Genomic DNA, 12,232 nt, shown 5'->3' on the forward strand with positions numbered 1-12,232 from the left:
AATGTGATCCCAAAGTATCCAGGCTCAGTAACCTTTATAAAAATTCCCCATAGTGAAAGCATAGCAAAGTGTAATAAAGCCCAGTGAAAGCATGGTGAAGCACAGATAAACTTTATAAAGGCCAGCAAGGTATGGTAAAGCATTTTCTTTCTTTTTTTTAAACATGGTAAACTATGGTAAATGCAGAGTATAACCATGGGAAAAACATGTGGAAAAATACTGTGGTAAACCTTTATAAGGGAAGTGTAAGTATCATAAATGTTTCCATTGAATACGAATAACTATGATCAACTACAACTGTGTCTTTCTTGTAGCTTTTAATTTCTCAGCAGGTACCATAGCCCCCTGTGTTGGTCTGAGAGGCCAGGCTGGCACACAGAGGTTCTATTTTAACAATCTAAACAGTAGCGGGTCTTAATACCACCACTCTAAAAGTTATAAAACTGATTTGATAATAGCAATAATAAAATACTGCGTGTTTAGGGGAGATAAACTGGAAAGGGAACTCAGCAAGCGAAGAGGGCTGCTGTAGTGGTTAGTGGTGTATCTTCAGAGATATTTGCAAAATGTATGAAAAATGAAAAGGGGGGGGGGGGGGTATGGAAGTTAACCAATTATATTGAATGAACGCTTTTAGTTTTGTTACATGTCTATTATATGAACATTCATAACTGGGTAAACAGTGTGTAACAAAGTTCAAGGATTTAAAACGCAGCAATACATACAATAACACTACAGTGTAATAGCATTCCTTATTGAGGCACATTTCGAATCTAACCTATTTCGGCTTTTGTTCTTGCCTCCCTCTCGAGCACAAATCCATGCAGAACAATGGGACGCTCGTCCCGCTACTGTACGTACACAAAGGCAATCACTCCAAAATTCCCCTAGATGTCACTATGTACACAGTTTGCGAAACACGTTCCCTCTGCCCGCCAGGTGGCGCCTCTGCAGCACGTCTCCCTTCTCCTCAAGCAGTGAAACAACAAACCGAACAGAGCAAGCGGGGTAAAAGAGAGAGAGTCCAAACCCGCTTCTGACCGCCACTTTCAAACTCCTCTGTCAAATAACCTGGTATAATTACAAAATACAGGTCTCGAACCGTCCCAAATCTGGATTACTACAACCATATGAGCCTGGGAGCCGGCTGAGGTCGACATCAGCGGCGAGGTAAGTTGTAAAATGGCGGAGAAGGTTCTAGAAGTTTGTTGGTTTGTGTTTTTGTTGGTTTGTGTCGGAGGTTCGTATCGGTGTCAGGAAGAGGGAACCAGAGAGGCGAGATAGAGAGGAATTTACAGAAGACACGCAACTTAAACGCTATCGCTCTTTTTTTTTTCCAGCCCCCCCAGATGTTTTGGATCGAGGCGATGTGATTAACATGCATTTTACCGTTTTCTCGTTTGTCATCCTCCCCTATGTAATGTCGGAAATGTGTTTATGACACAGCGGCGGAGTTATCGAAACTAAACTAGTCTGAAGCAAGATGGAGGACACAAGGACGAATTTTTCTTTTTTCAAAAGCAAAATTATAGTTGACCGTTTAGTCCTTGGGGGATAGCAGTGTTTGTTGGGATATGGATGATTATTTCGACGGGACTCCAAATATACGTTGAGTTTTGGGTTAATTTCGGGGGAAAGGCAGAACATATTGCGTTGTTAGGTCCGAGCCAAGATGGAGAATACGTCTCGACAGCTGCTCGACAGCCAGTGTGCAAGATGGAGGATGGTGCTGTTATTTCGTTTTCGAGTTTAAATATACAAGTTCATGTTTACGCTTAGTCGGGGTATTACGTTGGACTGGAGAATGCGTGATTACATTACACACATTGTGTTTTATAATGAATGTAGAATAAATTTATGCTCAGTTGTAAATGTATATATATATATTTGATTGCGCATAGTCTGGACTGCCTGTGTTTTTTCTGTTTTGTTTTTTTTACTGTCGTGCAGTAATTTTAGATACTGGTACACACACAGCTGATAACCTTATAATACATATTTTTTTTAACATATATTTGAAGATGTTTGGTTCATACACTGCCCTCAAATGTAATGTAATATACAGGATTTGCGTGGAGTATTTATAAGGTCTGGTTATTTTTACCGGCAACTTTAGGCCCGGCTCAATTCGTAAACAGCGATGTACATTTTAAGGAATACTGATGTATTAATGATTTCCACAAATTGAAGGTGTACATTTTACAAATGATATTGGTGGAAATGAAGGGCATTCATTTTGAGATTTTTTATTTTTATTATTTTTTTTTTAGGAGGGCGTTTTGGCGCCACTTTTGTATTGATTATCAAGCCCCAATTTTATTAAATGTGAGTGTATGTATGTGTGTGTTTATATATATATATATATATATATATATATATATATATATATATATATAATCTCTGATGATTCATTGAGCATTGACTTAATCTTGCATGCGTTGTCTATGTACTGTATTCTGAATCGTTAGAATTATTTTTGTCAGTATTGCCTTGTTCAAATTGAAATGAACATTTCCACTTGGCGTGAACTGATCACTCTTCATTTCATGTTTTGTTGGAATCGCCATTTGTGTATTTATAAATTCTACACGTTAACGCAGTTGTAACTTGGGGTGGGTGTAGGGTGTTATTTGTTTGTCTTATTTAATAAACAAACTGCATTTGTTTAAATCGGTGAGTGCTTCCAGATGTGCATTTGTTTTCCATAGTTAAAAAAAAAAAAAAAAAAAAAAAGGTTAATTCCATATAATAGGATTAAAAACGAGCCCTTTCAGGTTAATTTGCTTTGTTGTAGAAATAAATTCACCACTCGGTTTAGCCACACCCTGTTTAAGCATGGAAACAAACATTTTTTTTAAAAAAAAGGGGTTGGGTGGCGCTAAATTCTCTTCCTTGACTGAGTTTAAAAAAAAAAGCTGTGTGAATAGTGTACACGACCAAAGCTCCGGCCGTGCATTATATCCAAACGCTTGGTGTCTAGGGTTTTTTTTTTTTTTTGTGCAAGCCCGGGTACCCAATTCTTGGCTAAAGTGCGTCATTGGAGCACAGAACCTGCTGCTGTTTTGTTTTCAGCTTGTTTATGTCTGCAAATAATGGTTTGTGCTGATTGGACGATGGGAGAGTCGAGGGGGAGGGGACACGGTCCTCGCGTAGAGTTGGAATGCTGTGTGGTGTACTGTACAATGGCAATGGCATGAAGGGAAAGAATTGCACTGAGGCACCTCGCTCTCACAGCTCGGGATGCAAACACTGCAAATTACATGGATGGAAATATCATATCATATAAGAAGTAGTGACTGCAGTTTTTGTATTAGTTGTTCAGAGGAAAGCCCCACTGTGTCTAAAGGAATGAAAACTATTGAAGGAGATACAAGTTGTCTTAGCTTAACTGTGGAATTGTGTGTCAGTGTTTTTTGTCAATGAAATTGAGCTCAGCAATGCGTTTTGCTAAGGACATGCCTCAGGCTTTTTGTAAACCCGCTGCATTTAAAATTCAGTCAACACAATCCCATGTTTGAATGACACTCAAATATAATTGTAGGAAATACATTCTGTTACTAGCTGATGGGTTTTAAATGGTTTATTTCTAAAATACTGTAGTTGTAGCTAACTAATCTAAATCATCACAGACTTGCTATATGTGGGTCTCAAATGTACCTTTTTCAAATGAACAAATGTTCTAGCAAACATGTATTTTAATTTTAGATCATTTTATATAAGTCTTGCATTGGTCCTTTCACCTGGAGTGTGTGTGTTCCATTTGAATAATGTTTCTGATCAAATAAGTTCTCTAAATGGAGATTCATTTTAAACCAAATATTGAAGGTGTTACCCTCTCTGGCTTCAGAAGCTCTTGCATGATCTCTTGTTTTACATGCTGGTATAATTCATGAATAGCTGTTTTCAGTATAATATAAGGCCTGCTAAGAAGTGTGTAACTTGCCTCCAAAGGAAGTAGAAATATGTTTTCCACAATATTGTAGGGATGCAAATGAAATACATTAAGAGCTAATATACCAAAACGTCATCTGATTTTGGAGAAACTTGTATTGCATGTTTTACAGCAACTTTAAAAGTTTGAAAATGTAATTACTGTATCAGCATTTATTTGCTGGTGGTTGTTGCAGCATCATGGTAGTCCTGTGCAACACTGACTCCCCTAACTGCTATAACCAAGCATGAATACTTTACAAAAAATCAACAACTTATTCCTTTCAGACTTTCTTGGTGGCTCACGTTGCCATCATCAGCAGAGGCTGAGAATGAGATGTGCACTGTTGTTTCATTCATTGCATTTATTATCCAGTTAGTCATCCTAGATTAGTCTTTCTGTAAAGTTACTTGATGCTTAACAAATAAGTGTATATTAAAAACCTAAGGACTCTACTTTAGGTTTTGGCGCAGGCTACTATAGTCCTGTCTTGAAGGTATAGAGACACACACACTCACATTGGTTCTGATTGGTGGAGCCTACTCACGTTATAGAAGTTAAGTAAGGAGACTGTTGTTGTTTTTTTTTTTTTTTTTTTTAAATCTTAGATTCCCTACAGTTAATGTAAAACCCTTGACTCCTTGTTTGTTTTTAATGGGCTTGGCTGTTTCTTCAGTTGTATTACCCTTTGTGGAAGAGCATCACCACAAGGGAATTTTGGAAAGGTCCATTACGTGTACCATATTAAAAATATGAACATCACATTGTATGAAACTTAACAAATAATTGTTGCAGTTAACACAGGTATACACAATCGGAATGATTAAACAAATAATCAATAAGATTGTTTATTTTATTTTTGAATAGTGCTAACACACAACCTATTGCATTACTCTGCTATTAACCTTCTTGAGCATGCTGATAGTTTTGTACTTCGGGACAATTAACAATTGCACTGTTTCTGACTGGGACAAAAAATGAGGGCTGAAAATTGAGATTGTCACAGTTTTCCCAGGATGTCTGGTAACCCTAATGTTGTTCCACAGTTCCACAGTTTTTTTTGCTCTACTTGTTTCCTCAGAATATGAATTAAACCACAAAATGTTTACTTCCTAGTACAAGGTTACCTTGTATAGTTTGTTCCCTATGTCCAAAAGGACAGAGTCCAGCTGTTGCTTATATTGAGGATTAGCAAGTGAACCAGACTTGGTGCATTTGCCAAACGGACCGAGACCATCTGTTTATGTGGACTCGGTACGGTTCATTTTCCAAGCGGACTTTGTTGTTCACACTTCACACCAATCGTACTGAACCGTACTGGGTGTGGACTAAACCCTCTAAACGGACCCAGTGTGAACGCAGCCTAAGTCATTTTGATTCAAGTACCAATGTGAACAAGTAAACAACCCTGTTTTCTCATTGGTTGCCCATCTTGCTGCTTAAATGTTTTTTTTTGATTTCCATTTCAGGCAGTCAACTCAGCTCTGTTTCGTCTTGTTTCCAGTAAATCTTGAAATGCAGTTATTTATAACTACATCAAGGGTATTGTTGGGATATTCAGTAGAATAAATGTCACTGGATGTCAATTTATAGTTCATAATATGCCTTTCAATGAAAATAATGCTTCCCACAGAACGAATTGGAGGCTGTCTAGCTAAATTGTTTCATGTTGTACCTATCGTGGTGATAAGTTTTGCAACATAATCATTGTGTTTTTAGATTTGTATTAATTCCTACATTGTAGCTCATAAAAAAGCTAGGGAGTAAAACCAAACGCATTGATTGACAGAGTTTTACATGTAAATGGAAAATATCACAATTTCCAGCACATTTGTTTTGCTGTAATTTTATTTACAAAATCTGAAAACTACCCTTCCCAGATCTTAAGTTGCGAAAACCCAGAAAAAGGAGCGGTCCTGAAGCTCATCGCATTGCTGTTGGACAGTGCGTTGTTGATACAAACACTGGATGCGCTGATGCTCTATATTTGTATAAATTGTCGGTTGAGGGAAAAAGGGAGAAGAAAGTATGTGATTTGAAAATAGTCAACCATCTTTATACTGCCAGGTAAGGGCCATGGGCAAATATGGGCAATAAGCGAGGGTGGCGTTATAGTGAGGGTCAAAAAAAAAAACACACACAACCTTCTATGTTTGCAATAAATTCATCCATTTTAAATTGTTATACAATTACAGTATCTCCAGAGCATTTTAATAAAACATTAATCTTTTTTTAAAACTACAGTACTAGTTCTTAACACAACAGTAGGTAGTGACGTTTTATCATCTTTTCCCATCTGTATGAAACATACATGGTTACTTTTGAGGAACAGTTTATACTTAAACTCATTTAGTTTCAAATCACCCAAACAATAATTCCATAAAAACAAAAAAGTATATATATTTTTTTTATAATGTACTGCTCATGTGAACTTCGCTGTTTGTCACGACTGTGTTAGCCTGCTGAGTACTATCCCCCATTGAACGATGCCATCTATTTATTTCACAAACCAATTTAAGCTCAACAGCATTCTTTAAGCAGTTAAAAAAAAACAAACAACAAAAAAAACCTGAATATGTACAGGCAAACACTTTGTTTAAAAAAAGTAAAAAAAAAAAAAAAAATTCTGCTGTTTACAAAACTGATGCTTTAGTTGAAGTTAGCCTTAATTTGTGCAAAACTTGCACGTAAACAAACACACTTTTTTTTTTAAACATTTTCTGTGGTTTATAAAATTCACTTGTTTTAGACTGCGTCAAGTCTTTTTCAGGTTAAATAAATTGACCCATTCCATCAAGGTAAGCCATTTATTTTTATCCATTATGTCTCCAATTGTCCGATTTTAACAATTTATGCCTCACTTAGGCAAGAAAACATTTGCAATGTCTTGCTGACTTGTTTTCTTATTTTCAGACGCATACATGCAGATTTGTTTCTTTGCTCTGGTGTTAAATGTAGGGTCGACTCTCCATGTTGTACTTTCTGTTTTGCTTTGGGAGTGGGAGTGTTGAGGACATTGGTATGACTGTTCACTTAACAACGAATTAGGAAAGCCAGTCAAAGGTTACAGTGAGGGAAAGTACGATGCTTATATTTATGTTTGCTTGGCTTGGGAAGTTGGCGGGTGGCGATATAATGGGTGCAAGTAGTACTGTTTTTTATATTGGTGACATTTGTTCAGAGAGAATAGCTGGCGGTATTTGAGGGTGGCATTATAAAGGGTGTGATATAACGCAGGACAACTGTAGTTAACTATCACATGTAGTCCCAGAGATGCCAGTGGCAGTGAAATATTTGTCAGCAAAATGTAGCTTGGTGTTATTTGTTACACCAGTGCTGCTGCTGAAGTCTCTGCTTTTTGGAAGAATCATGTCGGATACAGTTTTATTAACCAAGGAGAGACCAGCATCTGCTTCAGATGCTTCAAAAGACTAAAGATGAGTAAGTGCTTTTATACAAGGAGATGTATTTTACTTCTCACAAGACCTGTAGCCCAGGTATGTCTAAACATAAACCAAGGGGCCATATTTCTTCCCTGGAATCTCACACCACTTCCTAAAAGTTAATGCAGGTTGTGTTGCAGAATTTGAAACTGCAGTTAGTGACTGCACTAGTCTCTTCTCTTGTTGCAAAACCTCAAGCTGCTTTTTAGGAAGCATATTGAGAAGATCTGCCAACTCTAGGGCGTAGCTATAAGGTGTGTGGATTTATTTTATTGTATGTGTGTTTTTTTTTTTTTTTAAAAACTGAGGCCATAAAGAGTTTGTTGTTTTTAAACACTTTTTTTACGGACGCTCTGAATGCTACAATACCCTAATGCGGTAACCATTTACAGTGGGATTTACTGTAACAATGTGCTTGCTAAGTAGTTTTAGCAAAGTCATAACGGTTGAATTTATACTTACATAAGTGCCAACTGTGGCTTGTGAAATCTATTTTGTAGCCTCCTGTTGGCACCAGCAATATAAACATCACCCTTTTTTTGTTGATGTTTTGGTGAATTGATTGTATTTTATACTTCAATTTGGAGACAATGCAACGGATGAAAATTTGCAGCCTGATTCCAAGTGGTTGGATCCTGACCTTTCATGGCAGCTCAGTGTGTGAATTACTACTTCTTTGCTGTCATCACTTGGAAACACAAGAACTAAATTTCATTCATGCCGGAGAAGTGACAGGGATTACCTTAATTCTAGTGCGGTTTCATTTTTGCATGCTTGCTGTATAAAGTTTTGGTAAGTAAATAACGTATGCCAGTAATGGAATTAGACTGGAATAATAGTTGCATTTCATAAATATTGAAGATTTTACATTCTGCAACCATTGTTTTAAAGCTCTTTTTTTTTTTTTAAATAAACCCTAAAACATAATTTGGCACACTTGGATGTTTTTGTCCTTTCATCATTTAAACGTTTCTAATTATTTAAAATAAATAAATTAATTTACAACTGCGGCATGAACTGGGGAGAGCAAGAAAGCAGAGCTGTCATAGCGTCGTGGGGCGAAACTCAAATCTAGAGCGCACTCTAAGGGGAAACACAAAATAAAAACATACTGTGAAATAGCGGCAGGTCTGGCAAAAGATCTATGCAACCCCCTCTCTGCACTTTGATTATAGTTGATCTGTTACACAGTTGCATTTTACATGTTACTGCTTTTAAATAGATTGTTTTAATAATTTGCGATCCCTGTCATTTCGTTCTTTTAAAAAAGGAACTCAATTTTTTGTATAATTACAAACAATTTAGTTAGTGTACGTATATATATCAAATTATTATTATTATTATTATTATTATTATTATTATTATTATTATTATTATTCATTCATTTGCAGTAGCAGTATTTGTAACAAGGCTAATTTGAGAAAATAAAATTTGTTAACTGCAATTGTATACAGTAAATGTGTTTTCTCTGGTATTCCTGTGACTGCTTAGGCGATTTTAACTAAAAATAAAGGACTTATGCATCATACAATTATGTATATATACAAGGTGAGATAATAATGAAGAAACATAGTTATTTTGAAAACAAAAGGGTCTTTATTATTACAGTAATAAACAGTAAATTCACTTGTCTTACTCAAGGTGAAATTCTTCACATAACAAATAGGTCAGGAACCGTTATGTTGTGTCAGACACTGTTAAACAAATAACCATTTTCTCTCGTAGACTGCAAGATAAGTATATATATTTAAGATGAGCCCCACAATATGAACACAACACTATTGTTTGTTTGTAGTACCACTCTGCCTCTTCCGCCTTTGTGATTCGGGGAGGGGAAAACTCGTCATCCCTTCAATGGTCGTTATGACATCATCAAGCACGTATTGTCATTTAGATGGTATGCGTGCGCATTCGGACCTAAGTCGGCTTAGGTCCGAGGTGGCAGTGTAAACGCAGCATAAGAACATGTATGCTTTTTTGTGTTGCACCAGTGCTGTAGGAACTTGAAACTGTCATTTATATCCTGCTGTGCAGCAGAGAGGGAATGCTTGTGTTCTCAGTACAGCTGTGCATTACCGTCACCCAAAATTCACAATGCTGTATCTCTTTAAATTATGAAAAACAGTTCTGTAATTTTCTTGTTAAATTTGATTAAATCAGTCAGGCTACATTGCAGCTTTCAGAAATGTAGTTTTTCCCTGTATGTGGTTTATCACTTTGCTAATCTAGGTTGAACCTTAGTCTTATTATACGCATGTCTTACTACAGGAAGTTGGATATATCTTGGCGCTTGTTCTCAGCCTATGATCAAGTAGTGGTGGTGCTTTGAGTGTATATTATGGATCTGAATACATTGTTTATTTAGCTGTCCTTGTTAACCCCATTTTAGATTAATAAACCAAGGCACTTAAGTCAGATTTCTGAGGGAATTACAAAGTAATTGTCACCTGTCATCCCCATAGTCATTACAGAACAGGCAGAAAATCAGTAATTGTGTGATTTTTGGTTCTTAACCCTTATGAAGGCATACTCAAATCTTCAGATAAATCCAAGAAGTCGTTCAGAAGTTGTAAGTATTCATCACAACAAAATGCAATGTAGTTGCTTAGTAAGCTTGCCCTCAGGTAAACCTCATTGTGAGACAATGCAGCTTCAGCATGTTTTATTTCCATGACATGAGTTTACAGACTTGCTGTGAGTTCAACTTAGACATTAATTTGCTTCTGAATGGTGGCTTCCCTATCGTGTTGAAATGTATGTTTTAATTAGCTAAACAGTGTTTATTTAAAAATGTTCTTGCTGTATAGATCGTGTTACTATAAATTTGAAAAATTGTATAGAAAGAATAACATGGCATTAGTTCTGGTAGTGTGAATTGGCAGTATTACTAATTCATGAACTGTGCTGAAAGAAACAAACTTACTGGGTGATTTGTGTTTTTATATCCTCAAACAGTGGGAAGTGAGCGTATTCATAGCGTATAATCAAACATACAAGAGTATTGTGTGTGAAAACAGCTTTTAATGTTGTATACATTCAGTCTAAACTAAACTAAAATGCATGCTCACAATTATATTAGCTCATGGACTAAATTACTATTGTTGTCCAAGGGACAAAATGCTTGAAAAATCTACCTGTCCTTAAAAATCTACTTGTCTTCTCTTAAATACTTGCCCCGTCCCCGTCGCACAAAACACACCAAAAAAGTAGAATATAACTTGTCAGATTTCGGTTTTATTGAACAGTGAACACAATCAATCAATTAGTGACATAACGGGCAGATCTGCCTTGTAGCTTGACGGGTTCACTAAATTCTAAATCCAGGCCAATGCCTAATTTTTCACTATCGATATATCGTTCTCCAAAAAAGCAGATTACGTTATGAAAGGGTAAAAAAAACACACAAAAAATGCAGTAATACACATGGAGCTCTACTGTAACATTGCTAATAACTATTATGCATATTAAACTGATTTTACAACATACTTTAATTAAACGTTTCTTTCTGTGTAGTTTGGAACACATTTGCTAGTAAAAATTAACTAACCTACTAAGAGTACAACTATAATAAGCAATACTTGGGATTTATTAAAGTATATATAAATAGCTTCTGCCTGTTTTCCACTCTTTCTCTAAGATCAGTTCAACTTCTGATGTACAGGTGTTTGTTGCATCACAGACACGAATTCATTGTCAACTGTTAACTGCTGCTTAGTGAAATTCCGATTTTTTTGTTGACGTTCTTTCAGATTTGTAACTGCTAAACCCTAGATTTTTAAAGGATGTGTATAATCTGTCAAGTTTCTCAGATTTTTAATTTTTTTTTTTTTTTTTTTTTTTTTTTACTGTTTCTACCAAAATGCACGCAATATTTAGAGCAGGCTCCATCAAATTCTGCAGACACAAAATATGTTTTTTCTTTTGTTTATTTCTATTATATACTTTTTTTCAAACAGTGTACAGCATTTTACAGCTATGTTATTCATTTTGTCCCATGATGGCTAACTGGAACACACTGCTGCAGCAGTTTAAAACCCTAATGGCTTTTTTTTTTTTTGACAGCAACATTCTTTCCCTGCACTACTCGCACTGAAATAAATACATACATTAATTAATACATAAACACATTGCCAGGAGATTTAGTCTATTTTAAAACATTATTACAATATTGTACAGCATCTTACATGAGTTTCATTTCTATTCTAAACATTTGTCAATCTTCATGTTTTAATACTTCCACAAATTGATGGATTGTGCCTGTCTAATAAATAATATAGTAGTAGTAATAATAATAATAATAATAATAATAATAATAATAATAATAATAATATAGCATTTTTTAAATTAAAAAAAAAAAAAAAAAAAAATTAACTATGTAATATGGTGAATAGAAACGTGCATGGCTCTCTACAAAAATACAGTGTCTTTCTAGCAACAGAACAAACATAGGGAAAATAAAAATAAAAACTAGTTGTCCGATGGGCAAAGTATAACTGCAAAACTTGTTGTCCTGGGCATAGAGCGATACAAATTGCACACCCCTGTACACAAGTAGGTTAACTTCAATCAGCTGATACTGAATGTCAGATTCACACTCCCCATATACATGTGTATACAATGTTGTATATTTATGTTGTAGCAAAGCTGCTTTACGAGGTTTGACCCAAGACCAGGGAAACTGTCTTCCCCATATTTGCCAATTGACAAAACAGTGAAATCGGAGTGACCTTATACAAGCAACTACAATTTGATGACTTTAGAAGACCAGCTTTGTGAAAAGTTCTCATCAAGTCCATGCTAAAGATATTACTGCAGTGTGTGCCAGCTGGATCGTGGCTTTGCTAATTTGTAATTCAAA

At 35.7% G+C, this 12,232-nt stretch overlaps 1 protein-coding gene across 1 annotated transcript in view; it reads left to right on the forward strand.

Moving 5' to 3' along the window:
* Positions 1-923: 923 nt before the first annotated feature.
* LOC117412227 (cohesin subunit SA-2) overlaps positions 924-12,232 on the forward strand; it is a 34,445-nt gene continuing 23,136 nt past the window's right edge. The window contains exon 1 of the mRNA XM_034020391.3: positions 924-1,170. The gene's annotated coding sequence lies outside the window, so the exon portion shown is untranslated. The remainder of the gene's footprint in view (positions 1,171-12,232) is intronic.

This window comes from Acipenser ruthenus, chromosome 16 (assembly GCF_902713425.1).
Source record: "Acipenser ruthenus chromosome 16, fAciRut3.2 maternal haplotype, whole genome shotgun sequence".
NCBI lineage: Eukaryota > Metazoa > Chordata > Actinopteri > Acipenseriformes > Acipenseridae > Acipenser > Acipenser ruthenus.